This window comes from Chlorocebus sabaeus, chromosome 4 (assembly GCF_047675955.1).
Source record: "Chlorocebus sabaeus isolate Y175 chromosome 4, mChlSab1.0.hap1, whole genome shotgun sequence".
Taxonomy (NCBI): Eukaryota; Metazoa; Chordata; class Mammalia; order Primates; family Cercopithecidae; genus Chlorocebus; species Chlorocebus sabaeus.
In genome coordinates, this window is record NC_132907.1 from 66,148,073 (window position 1) to 66,162,125 (window position 14,053).

Genomic DNA, 14,053 nt, shown 5'->3' on the forward strand with positions numbered 1-14,053 from the left:
AAATGATAGATACATTACACCAAGGAAACTTCAGAACTCAAATGGTCATAATTTGAAAATTCAGCAATTATAGAATTAACAGGCAGAGTCCTCTAAGTTCTCTATCTCTCTGGTTTTTGTTTGTTTGCTTTTTTCTGTCTATTTTGAATCTGCTTACTTTCCCACTGATATTAAGATAAAACTCACTGTTTATGGCATTCTAGTGAAGAATTTTTTTTAAGGTTTAAAGGGCTTTGCAAATAATGGCTTTACAAATTACAACAGCTCCATGGTAAGCAACAAACTGAATACTTTTAAAAATAAAAATTTAGGTTTGACTAACTAGTAATTTTGTATGCTGATGGGAGACTTCATTGAAACATTAATAATCCAGGAAAAAAAAAAAAAGAAAACTAGATAAATGTTTGTAAAAGTTAAAAGCTGGACTCTCAGACCAAGATCAAACAAGTCAAAATCTTGAGGAAAGAGGAGTAACATGTATCTGTCCAGAATCATTTTTTTCTGCCACACAGAAAAAATAAAAAATAAAGAGCTAGAGGAAATTAAAAAAAAAAAAAACAAAAAAAAACATGTCACGTTCTTTTTTTCCTGCATTTGCTAACTAAGCAAAGGAGACAGGTGAACAAAAAGTAGATTTGCCACTAATTCCAGGCTACTTGGACATTTTGTTTTTCTTCACCAAAGAAAAGGTTAGCATTAAAAGATTCACTCTATACTCATTTGAAACTATAAGAGAAAAAGAAAAAATAAGTTAGAATTGTTTTTGTTTTTGTTGTTTCTTTTTTTGTTGTTGTTTTGAAATTTTTCTAAAATTTCAAGTCCATGGGCTCTTCTCCTGCTCAAGGCACTATCTTGTTTACATTTCTCTATAATATGGAGTACAATCATAACGCTGGACACACTCTTCCTGTTTTGGATAAAATTTGAGTACCGTTTTTATCAGGTTGGAGTTCTGGATTATCTAAATAGACTTTTCATGAAGAGAAGCAATCACAGTATGTGAAGTTTCCCTTCATCTTTTTGGTAGTTGGCCTAAGAAACAAAGATTTTACATCTTATAAAGGTAATTTTCTGTGTGGTCTTTATTAGGCTTTTTATTATTTAGGGAAACTGACCTTTAAAAGGGCTAAAAATTTTATATCCATGTAAATTTCTATATTGCTTTTGAAGTATTTTGAATATCACTCCGGTTGAAAGAATGACTATTATTTCACAGTTACCTGTTTTGACCAAGTGTTTTGAATGTTTTAACATCTCTGGGACTTTCCATGTTCAAAACTTAAGTCTTTTGGCCTAAAATTAACTTTGGGATTTTTCAGCTGGGCCGCTGGGAAGCCTCAAAGAACAGACATCTCACCTTTTAGAGATATTAAATGATTAGACCTATTTGGTAAATTGTGTGGAAGGTATTGTCAAATGATAAATGATACTAGATCTTTCAGTTATAGTATGGGTATGTTATTAATATGTTCTAGAACCTACATACAGGTTTTAGATTTATGAAATTCTAATATATTATCAAGTATAATTTTGATTTTTATGTTAACTATTTTCTAAAGTTGTTTGTATGTATATGTTATTAGTATAAATATTCTAAAGATTATATGAGATGCATGAAAGTTTGGTGTTCCTGATATGACACTGTCAGTCATGATTCTTGCTGCTATCCTTTAATTCTGCACGTGATAGAAATAATTACTGTTTTTGTCAATTTAGAGCTTTCATCGAATTTTAACCATGGTTATTGCCAATTTTTTGCCATCCACAGTTACTGTTTTGAATTCTTTTCTAAAGATAAATGTACATTTGCAAATGCAATTACCTATAGTTATTTTTTTATGGAAAAAAACAGATTTGTGATAACTTAAAGACAATATAAAAATTTCCAGAAGTCTGATAAAGATATTGTTGAGTTCATAAAACTTCTAATCAAGATTAAGCAAAACAAAAAAATTACATGAAATTAAGTAATTAATAATGATAGATTCAAAGACTTTTATTTAAACTATTGTTGGTTACTTATTTTGTTTTTCAGATTTAAGAAAATTTTCTCTTATAAACTATCTATATTTTATAACAATTTTTAAAAGTATACTTATTTGAACAAAGGTTAAAGGTATACACTTTTCCTCCCTGCTTGATTTCTCTAAAATTCAGAAATGATTTGTGAGTGTTCTTATTTTTTATTTACCTAAATTTAATAAAAATATGCTCTTTATTTATAAGCAAGATACATTTACAAACATTTATTATATTTTTAAGACTTTAAATAGAATGTCATATTTAAGAATGTGCATAAAATTCCTGGCTACAAAAAATTATCAGCTTTACAATGAATGAATAAAATTTGTCACTTCCAGAGAGGCCCAAGAACTTTAAGACTATAAGTGAAATCTAAAATCTACTTTGGTTTGACTTCCTAGACTGAGGAGGCTCTTAAATATGAGATATCTATATTTAATCTAAGGGAAAAAGTTATGTTTCTAAAAAGAAAAACTGTAATCCATTTATTATTGGAGTGTACGCTGGTGCATTGTTTTCAAGTTCTTGTTGTCTACCTGTAGACTGGACTAGATCCTCAATTCTCCTAATTTCTTCCAACATTTCGCTACAACTCTTCAACTCAAAACAAAAACTGCTCTTTTCCCAAAGCCCTGTAAGTTAAAACTCATCAAATTTTAAGAAACAAGCCTCATGCTTGATGTACGAACCACATAAAAAGTTTACCAAACTTTCCTATGTCATAATTAAGGACATTCAAACTATAAGCCCAGAGAAATAAATGTTTTTATGCTGTAGACAGATTTTTTCCAAAATGTCAGAATGAGACTTCATATTTTACTGAGATGTTTATCACTTTTAATGCTATCTTTTCCACTTGACAAGAAAATGGTGTAATTGAAATATCACAATTAATAGCTTCTGCTGCTAACTTAACAAAACCTAAGCTTAAAAAATTCTGTATTATATGTTCATTAAACAAGAGCATTTTTTTGCTGTCACTAATACCACATGTTGTACCTGGATAAATCCCTCTGGGAAAGTTAAGATCCATATACACAACATAAGAAAACAAGTCACATGGTTACAACAGTGACCTAATTTCCTATTGTCATTTGATTTATTCAATTATTTGCTTTAAGACTAAATGTATGGCTCCAAATTATTTTGCAAACTGGAATTGTCATACCACTATTAATTTTATTTGTATTTCCCCTTTAAATTAATTTAAATTAAATTATTTCCCCCTTAAACTTTTGATGAAATACAACTCTTAACAAAATAGGACTGGCTCAGCACATTGAGATGAAACAGACAAAATTGAACTAATCATGAACTCCCGGTAGACTTAGCCTAAGAGTCATACCCTTCAAACCTCCCTTGTTGTCCAAATGTGGATAAAATAATTTTGACATGGACACTGAGTCCCCAGTAACTTTCCCCAACGTGGGATGAGACCAGCATCCTGCATAGGTCCACTTATGGCATGTAACAGAATGTTTTGAAATATGCATACATTGTGGAATGGCTAAAACACGCTGAATACCTCCTGAAAGACCTGCCTGAGACTGTTTACAGTTAACTAATTTTTTGTAGAAAGAGTAAACTCTAAAATAAAAATAATAAACACAATACAGTAAATACCTAGACCAATAACATAGTCATTTATCATCATCATATTTCATGTGCTGTACATAATTGTATGTGCTATACTTGTGTATGACTGGCAGTGCTATAGGTTTGTTTACACCAGTGTTATGGTTTGGATGTAATTTGTTACCACCAACGCAACAAATACCTTGCGTCAGAAAAAAAATATTGCTTATCATACAACAGAAAATTAGTACACAGTATACATTGTTATCAAATATTTGCTTAACATATTTTAAGACTTTTAAATAATTGCTTAACAAATACAGTATAAAATTAAGTAACATGAAGAAATCTTTTTTCTTTCTTTCTTTTAATTGACAAATCCAAATTATTTATGGTATATAGCAGAATGTGTTGAAAAACGTATACATTGTGGAATGGCTAAAACATGTTGATTGGTATATGTATTATCTCACATAGTTTTTTTTCCATAGTACTAAAACTTAAAATCTACTCTTTTAACAATTGTCAAATATGCAATAAATTTTATTGACTGTAGTAACCAGGCAATACGATAAGTCTTTGGGACTTATTCCTCCTTACTGAAATCTTGTCTCATTGACAAACATCACCCTAATGTCCTTTACTCCCCCCAGCCCTTAGTCGCCACCATTCTACTCTCTACTTCTTTAAGTTCAGTTTTTTAAGATTCTCCATATGAGTGAGATTGCAGAGCGTTTGTCTTTCTGTGTCTGGGTTAGTTCACTTAACATAATGTCTTCTAGGCTCATACATGTGATAAATAACAAAATTTCCTTTTTATGGCTGAATAGTATGACATATACATATCACATTTGGCTTACTGATTCATCTTTTTATGGACACTCAGGTTGATTCCATACCTTGGCTATTGTGAATAATCGGGCAATGAACATATGAGTGCAGGTATCTCTTCAACGCAGTGATTCATTTTTTTTAGTGTATATTCAGGAGTGAGATTGCTGGATCATATAGCATTTATAGTTCTAATTTTTAGTGGAACCCCCAAGAGTTTTCCATAATGTCTTTCCTAATTTACACATCCACAGACAGTGTAAAGGGATAATTTTCTGAATATTATCAGCTCTTATTTTATAGTCACATAGTGCACGTGTAAACTTAAATCATACATTTGAAATGAGACCAAAATGAACTAGAACACTTCATAAGTCAGAGAAAGTGAATTTACAGATCAATGTGTTTAATGTATTAAAAATGTATGCTGTATAATATAAATTCACCATTTGAAACACTTAGATAAAATAAAATGATAATAACAACAATAACAAAAATATACTTTGTGTACTATAAAATCTGGCCTACATTAGAGAGCTCTAAGAAAAATAATAAATATCCTTCATCCTCAGATGCTTCCAAACTCATAATGAGGCCAATTAATCTCAGCAAAGTTTTGTTCAGTTTTAACTGAATGCAATGAATTGAGTGATGTAAAAAGAATGATAGACTTTTCTGCCCTCCAAGAGATCTCAACTTACTGACAGGGGTGTGGGAGGATAATAATGCAACTAAAAACTCTAATGAGCAATGTAGTGGCACAAAGAAATTTCAAGATGAGAACAAGGAGGGTGAATTTAACTCTTACATGAGTGGTTCAATATGGAAAGGTCTTATAAAGTGACTATTTTTGTAGAGGATCTTGAAAAATAAGTTGATGTTTACTAAGCAGACATTGCTATAGTGATGTGAACAGAAGATGGATGTGTGGTCTTCTGATGAGAGAGAACAGAACGAAAAATATCAAGTGGCAAAAATCAGGATTGTCTGCTGTAGCTTGAGCATGAGGAATGTGTCGTGTGTGTGTGTGTGTGTACACACGTGTGTGTACATGCACAGCACTGTGCTGGGTTTAACAACTGTTGTCTGTGTCTAAAACTATAAAAATAAAAAGCAATCTGATTTATTATGTTTGCTTAGTTCTTTGGTATCACTGCCCACCATCTCTGATGTTACTGAATGCATATTTGGGATGAGATGCACAAAATTGTCTTTTATGTGTGAATTGATTTCAGCTTACCAGAATGTTTTCCTTTATGTTTGTGTCTGTGTTTACCTGTATCAGGGACAGAGAAGAAGTAAAGGAAGGAGTGGGAAGACATAACATTTAGCATTGAGATCAGGTATATATAACAGAAAACTATTTAAAAAATACAAATTAATTTTTAGAACACATAAAACATATTCTGAAGATAGCTGTCCAGGGCTCGTATGGTGGTTTCTAGAGAGATCTAGCATTCTTCTATCTACTTTGTTGTATTTATAAATCAGCTTCAAAAATATATTTTTTAGAAAAACCTCTTGATCCAAAAAGTGTCCTGAAGCTCAATCATCATGCATGTTTGACAGGCCGGAAAATATACATCTAAAAAAATAAAAAGAAAGAAAAAAGCACAGAGGTGCAAATTTGTATAAGATAATTTTTAGAATACCTATCTGAGGTAGGAGGTAGAGCTTAACTCCAGAGGCAGGGCTCTGACACTGGACCAAATTGAGAACTAGGTCTAAAACAAGTCTGGGACAGAAGCACCTCCTCAGAAGACAAGCCCACCAGTGTGCCATGTCAGTTTGTCATTGCCATGGCAACACCGGGAACTTATTGCCCTTTTGCATGGCAATTTGACAACCCAAAAGTTACCACCGTTGTATCAGTCAGGGTTCTCTAGAGGGACAGAAGTAATGGAGTGGGCATATATATAAAAGGGGGTTTATTAAGTATTAACTCACACAATCACAAGGGTCCACAGTAGGCCATCTGAAAGCTGAGGATCAAGGAGAGCCAGTCAAAGCCCTAAAACTGAAGAACTTGGAATCAGATGTTTGAGGGCAAGAAGCATCCAGCATGGGAGAAAGATGTAGTCTGTGAGGCTAGGCTAGTCTAGTCCTTTCACGTTTTTTTTTGTTTGTTTGTTTTGTTTTGTTTTTTTTAATGCCTGTTTTATATCTGGGCCATGCTGGTAGCTGATTAGATGGTGCCCATCCAAATTAGGGGTGGGTCTCCTTTCCCAGCCCATTGACCCAAATGTTAGTCTCCTTTGGCAACACCCTCAAAGACACACCCAGAATCAACAGTCTGCATCCTTCAATCCAATCAACTTGACACTCAGTATTAACCATCACAACCCTCATCCTAGAAAATTCTGCATAAACTTCCCATTAATTTGCATATGATTAGAAGTTGGTATAAATGTGACAGCAGAACTACCTCTGAACTATTACTCTGGGCACACTGCCTATGGGGTAGCCCTGCTCCATAAGGAGCAGTACCTCTGCTGCTGTTATACGTTGTCGCTTCAGTGAAACTTGCTGTTTAACACCACTGGCTCACCCTTAAATTCTTTCCTGAGTGAAGCCGAATTTCGGGACTTGCCCATCGTGCACCTTCCAGCAGCCATGAAGTGATGAAGACAGTGGGAATTAGGAGTTCCCAGACTCTTGGTCTGACAAATAGTCCCCTACAGCTGTAGACCAGTGGCCATCCGAGTATGTTTTTGGTGTCTCCATTACTGGGTAGCTTTGCTGACAAATCAGAGCCTCTGAGGTGTCCCCTTGGGCAATGCTATTTGACATTTCTCTTCCACCCTTCCACAATCATCATTTATTTAGCCCCTTTCTGCCCAATCCTTGTTCTATACGGAATTTAAGCTCAACATCCAACTCTTCATTTGTAGCCCATAACCCACTTTTGTAATGCATTGCCCTCTATATTTTATAGAAAGTGGAAGATTAAAAGAAAAACATATTGTGGGCCCAGTTGCTTTCCTTCTTGTTAGACTTAGAAAAAGTTCTGCCCCTAATAGCAGTTATTGTTAGTCATGGAGACAATGAGAAGTACCCCAGCGGACTTGCCACTAGAGTATCCTTGAGGCTATTGGAACAAATTCAAATTCAGTTTAAAGAAAAATAAACCCATCTCTATTGCAACACCATTTGGATTCAATAAAAATTCAAAAACCAACAGATTGATCCTAAATATGGTTCTATATGTTATAATGACATGTTACCATTAGACTTACTTTGTAAATAAAACAGAAAATGGGAAAAGGTCCCTTACGTACAGGCTTTTACGGCCCTTTACTGGCTCACATTACTTCCGGGCACCAGAAATCCATGCCTAAGGGATGCCTTCCTAGCTGCTCTCCTTGAAAGACCTACACCTTCTGCAGGGTCTCCTCATTCCTCCAATTCTGAGGGGGGCCAAGCGGTTCTTTAATGAAGGATTCCATCCCAAAGTCGTCAGAACCACCTACCTCTTAATCAACTAGCCCCAACCTGTACCTCTTGCTTCCCAAGAAAGTAAGACCAACAAGTACCACCAGAAGGGGGGCCCTATATCAGCCCCTAAAGTCAAACCTGTGCCCATTGTGGAAGGTAGCTAAAGGAAGTGAGGAAACACAATATTTGTGCCATTTTCTATGTCTAATTTAGCTTTATACAAGGAAAAATCTGGACAGTTTTCAGAGAATCTGGAAAAATGTATAGAGGAGTTTGTTAAGTTTACCATATTCTTTGATTTAACTTGTCATGACTTACAAATATTGTCATCTGCTTCCTATGCTGTGGGAAATATGTAAAGAAAAAAAAATGTGTGGTTAAGCCAGTCAGTTATGACAGGTTAGAGAAATAATTCAGGGAAAATATGAAAAATCCACTTTGTTTCAGGATCATTTGACTGAGGCATTCAGAGAATATACTAATGCAGGCCCAGCAACCCAGAAGGGCAAGCTGTCCTTGGGGATATATTTATTTACTCAATCTCCCCCTGACATTTGGATGAAGCTACAAAAACAGCAATAAGACCTCAAACACCTATGAGCAAACTCTTAAATGTAGCCTTTAAAGTTTATAACAATAGAAACAGGGCAAGGGAGAAAAAAAAAAAAGCCAAAAAGTACAATTGTAAACAGTTAATTTAAGTCACCTACCCCCTCAGGGTTACCCATCTCAAGAAAATATAGCAAAATCAGCATCTGGAATGCCCAGGAGAATGTCCCTGACTCTCTGGCCCCTAAGCCAGAATCACTGTACCTACTACAAGCAAGGTGATTGGCAATGGAAATATCTTAACTCTCCCTGGTGAGAGAGAGAGAAAAAAATAGACTCCCCCATCAATATTAGAGCTGACTTTCTTGCACTGGTCCCAAAGAGCTGCCTTGCTTAAGTGAGTGTACTGGGAGTCTTGGATCCTTGCCCCACAGACAGCTTCCCACAGTAGCAGACAAGCAGCTGTCCAAACATGTTTCTTTGGTGTCTCCACTGCTGGCTGAGGTCTCTAATGGCTTAGTGACTCCAGAGTCTCCCCTTGAGCAATGCTGTTTGCCCCTTCCTTTCCTTATTTGATGCTATAAGATCTTTTTCCTGTCTCTTCCTGTTTTCCATACCCACTGGGACAAATAAAATTTGTCCAGGTAGATGGGTCCCAATTTTTTTAATTACTTGAATTCAGTTTTCTTGTATAGGTCTTTTTATTTAATGTGCTTGTTTAGGTGTATATACAGATATTGCAAAATGTATTATGTCTAGCTAACATATTATCGAGTTGACTTATAAATAAAAGAGCATGCACAAATTAAATAAAACTAGTCAGAGTGTATTAGCTTGAAGAGAATGTTATGTGTTCTGAAATTTAACCTTGAGATAATTTACCTAGGCATTGCTGATGTCCATAGGCTTCCAAATAGTTAAAATGGCTTTACATGGTGACTAATTTCTCATGGTATCTTGGTTCTTGGAGGTGGTCTAGTTACACCTGTTAAAAGTGAAAGTGGAATAGATACTTAATGAGCTTACTGTGTGGTTTAAAGTCTTAAAAATGACAGAATGGCTGGGTGCGGTGGCTGACACCTGTAATCCCAGCACTTTCAGAGGCCAAGGTGGGTGAATCAACTGAGGTCAGGAGTCCAAGACCAGCCTGACCAACATGGTGAAACTCCATCTGTACAAAAAATACAAAAATTAGCTGGGCATGGTGTCACGTGCCTGTAATCCAAATACTTGGGAGGCTGAGGCAGGAGAATTGCTTGAACCTGGGAGGTGGAGGTTGCAGTGAGCTGAGATTGCACCACTACACTCCAGACTAGGTGACAGAGTGAGACTCTGTCTCAAAAATAAATAAATAAATAAAAATAAATAAATACATAAAAATTAGAAAATAATTCTCATCTATAGAATGCCAATGTCTGGTGGGCAGTTCAAAATTTCTTCCTTCCTAGGTTTATATAAAATGTACCAAAGAATAGTATTTTTTAGGAGGAAAAAATAATTTTTGTCTAATACAGAAATTATTGAAAGGAAGGTTCAAAATATGAAAAAACTGGTGAATAGAAAAGGGAGATGTAAAGAATGTTTTGTATAGAAAATGTATTTTTTACAAGGAATTGTATAAAGAAATAGTAATTTTACATGAGGAGGGATCGTGTATATTAAATTTATGCCCTAGAGTAAAATGGCTGATTATTTAAGTAAGAGGTAGTATAGGACAAGCCATAAAGCTCAAGCATGTTGTAGATGGTCCATGTTCATAATGATAAGATTTATAAATGGGAATTTATGAAAAGATTCAAAGGAAATTGTCTATTACAGACTTCCTAAAAAATAGTCTATATATCACAACAAAGTTTTCTTAAGGTATTAATTTGCTAAATTACCAGAAATTTTTATTTTCAATCTTGTAATCTATTTTTTAAAGCTGCTCAGATTCATGTAACTCCTTCACATTTTGTCATTATCAACTGTGAATTTTTCTTCTCTCATTTTTGACTGCTCTTGTAGCCTGATGGCAAAGTGTTTTGTCTTAGAGGTTGGTGGGAGCAGTGTTTTCTCCCATTCTAGCTTAATTCTAATGCTCTTGGTTATCTTTGATGTGTAACCTTATTTTGGCTTTTGGTTTTTGACTTTTATTTCACTTAGAAGCGTTTTGGAGGCTGGTGGGAGCTTGCCCAAATCCATTACCTTTGTCTAGGGGAGGGGCATCTTTTTGGTCTGTTGGGGGTTATAGGTTTTGATGTTTGTTTTATATTCTCCCTTTTGGTCAAGGTGTAACAAAGGCAGTGTCAATGGCCAACCTTTTGTACTAAAAACTTGGAACAGAGGTAAATATACATTGGCAACTCTTGCCTCTCCAGGGGTCACTGTCTATAACCCCATAAGAGCCCAGATTATGAGAAATAAGTGAGCAATAGGAATAATTCTAGCAGGAATCGGGGCAGCTATAAAACTAGCAGTGCCCTGAGGTGGCTTGTCTACCATGAGTCAACACTAAGGAACTAGACTCAAACCCTGGAAACCTCAGCCACCAACACAAATCTGGCACTAAAGGGAATTCAAGAGTCACTAGACTCTGGCAAATGTAGTAATTCATAACAGACTAGTGTTGGATTATTTACTAGCCAAGCAAGGTGGAGTCTGTGCAGTTATTGCTAAAATCTATGCACATATATTAACAACTGTGGACAAGTTGAGATTAACATTCAAAGACCTATGAGCAAGCTAACTGGTTACACAGATATATATAGGGCACTGACCCCAACTCTATCTGGTTAACAATTTAATGTACCTTCCAAGGTCTCTCCTAGGACCTTTAATAGCTGTCTTGCTATTACTAATCTTTGGCCCTTGCTTGTTTAACTTCATGTTGAAGTTTGTGTCTTATCGATTACAACAGTCGTAGGTAAAGACAACGCTGACACAGGCCTCCTAACCCATCCCACCTGCTTACCTGGAGAATAAAATCATATTGCCTCTGGGACCCTTAGATTAGGTATCCAGAAATTTTTAGTCCTTCGATGCTAGGCAGGGCTTTTGCCCGTAAACTCAACAGGAAGCAGTTACACAATATGGACTTCCTCCCTTCTGCAGCACTCTTAAATTTAAGGAAGAGCTTCTAATCTCTGAAGGGGGTGTGAGGTAGGAGGTATAACTGGACTCCAGAGGTGGGGCTCAGACAATGAACAAAGTTGAAGACAGGCTAAAGAAGGCTGAAGGGCCGTCTCCCCATGAGAGACGTGTACCAGTAGGTCATGTCAGTTTGCTATTGGCATGGCAACACCTGGAAGTTACCACTCTTTTCCATGGCAATGACCCATTGACCTGAATGTTGTCACCCTCATCCTAGAAATTTCTGCATAAACCATTCCTTAATTTGCATATAATTGAAAGTGGATATAAGTATGACTATAGAACTGGCTCTGAGCTGCTACTCTGAAAACACTGTCTGTGAGGTATAGCCCTGCTTGGCATGGAGCAGCACCTCTGTTGCTGCCATACACAGCTGCTTCAATAAAAGTTGCTGTTTAACACCACCATCTCACCCTTAAATTTTTCCTGGGTGAAGCCAAGAATCTTCCTAGGTTAAGCCCCAATTTTGGAGCTTACTTGTCCTGTATTACATTCATACTTCTATTTCTATCTCATGGTCCAGATCTTCATCATATTGACTGTCTAATGCAAAACACACTCTAAAATGGATCTTTTAGGTTTGAAAATGTTTGCCTTAGAGAAAAATATTTAAAGAAGATCTATAAAGGAAGTAAATGTAGTATGGTAGCATTTAGTATCTGCCAAAATACATTATAGTAAAAGAATAAATTAGATAATAAACAAGTATGAGAATTAAACATCAGTAAAGGAAATTGAATATGATGCCATCTATCTATGAAATTTTCATCTTCATTCCATTTTATGTTGCTGCTTACCACTGGTGAGAATATTTGATTAAAGAGGCATAGAGTTTGTTAATTGAAATACATGTTGAATTGTCTTCTGGGACAATTTCTTAGTCTGTTTGGGCTACCATAATAAAATATCATAAACTGCATTACTTATAAACAATAGGAATTTCTTCTCACAGTTCTCAAGTTTGAAAAGTCCAAGATCAAGGCACTGGCAGATTCTGTTTCTGCTGAGAGCCCACTCCCCAATTCAGAAAAGGTGTTTTCTCTCTATAGCCTTACATGGTGAACAGACAAAGTGGCTCTCTGAAGTCACTTTTAGAAGGGCATTAATTCCAACCATCTGAATCAGCCCTTTGCAGACAAGAAAATGTGATTGTTTTTAGATTTTGAAAACTATAACAAATATAACACTGGCTCTATCTATATATAAAACATCTTACTTTTGTGTCATTAAAATTAAATGAGTTGTGATGGCCAAGGCATAACACACATTGCCTTACTACTTTAGCATGGAACTTAGATTTTATAAAAATGACTATTCAGTAGGAAGGACTAAGAAGATCATGGAAAACGAGAGATGGAGGACTAGAAGGAGTGACAATTAGAAGGAAAGAGAGAACTTTCAAACTATGTGAAGATGGCAAGAAATGGCATGTGTATTCGTGATGATATAACAGTAAAAATTATTTTTTTTCCTGTTGTTAACTTTACTCAAAGCACTTATGACATTACTGTCATAAGTGAGATCTCAGATATCTACCCTGAAGTCCCTGGAAGTGTTTGAGGGCAATAGAAAAATAGTAGAATTTAGATTGCCATTTTAGAAGACATATTCTGGTGGCGGAGTGTATAATTCATGTATTTTGAATGAATAGACACTGGAGGCAGGAAGATGGTAAGGAATCACATTCAGCAATTCAGAAAGAAAATAATGAGCTCCAAATTAGGGCACCAGTATTGCAAAGGGAAGAATGGAAGTTAAAAATTCTTGTCAAGTTGTATCACTAGGATTTGTATCACTAGGATTAGCAAGTAATTGGCTGTGGAAATTTGACGAAACTATATCTAAAAATTCATCTATGGGTCACAGGGTAGAAGACAGCATTACTCATCAAGATAGAGAATACATTGGAAAGAAACATTTATCGGTGAAAGAGGTACAATCAATCTGATTCATATTTATTTTTAATTATTTGCTAAATATCCAAATGGAAGCATTCCGTAATTACTGGAGAAAGAAATATAACTGTCAAACTCAGGTTAGAAATATAGATACTTTAAATGTCTCCGCTAGAAGAACAGATTGTTCCTGGAGGTCAATGTCAAAGAAGAATATGTGACAGAGAAGAAAAAAAACTTAACAGGAGCAAAGCCTAAAATCTGGGGAAATCTTTATTAGAAAGACAGAGAAAAGAGAGCCGCAAAGAGATTGAAAAAAAGCAATGAAGCAGTCATAGGAACAATATGGCATAACATTTTAAATTGACGTAATGTTTTAAATGTTGAATATTCTGACCATTCCTACTTTTATTCTCATTAAAAGAGAAGACAGATGTAAGTAAAACAATAATCATGATTGAATCTATGAGGGTGACTGTAAGCCTCAAAAAAATGACGACTCTGGATATTTGAAAAGATAAGGAAAATCAGAGGTTCAGAGGACAAGTTGTTGTGGGATGTCTGGGGTGTCGCTTTTCTGGCCAGAAACCTCTGTGGTCGGTGGCGCTTTTGCC

At 35.4% G+C, this 14,053-nt stretch overlaps 1 pseudogene; it reads left to right on the forward strand.

The window, feature by feature from the left end:
• LOC140711548 (uncharacterized) overlaps positions 1 to 7,555 on the forward strand; it is a 74,500-nt pseudogene extending 66,945 nt beyond the window's left edge.
• Positions 7,556 to 14,053: the final 6,498 nt, after the last annotated feature.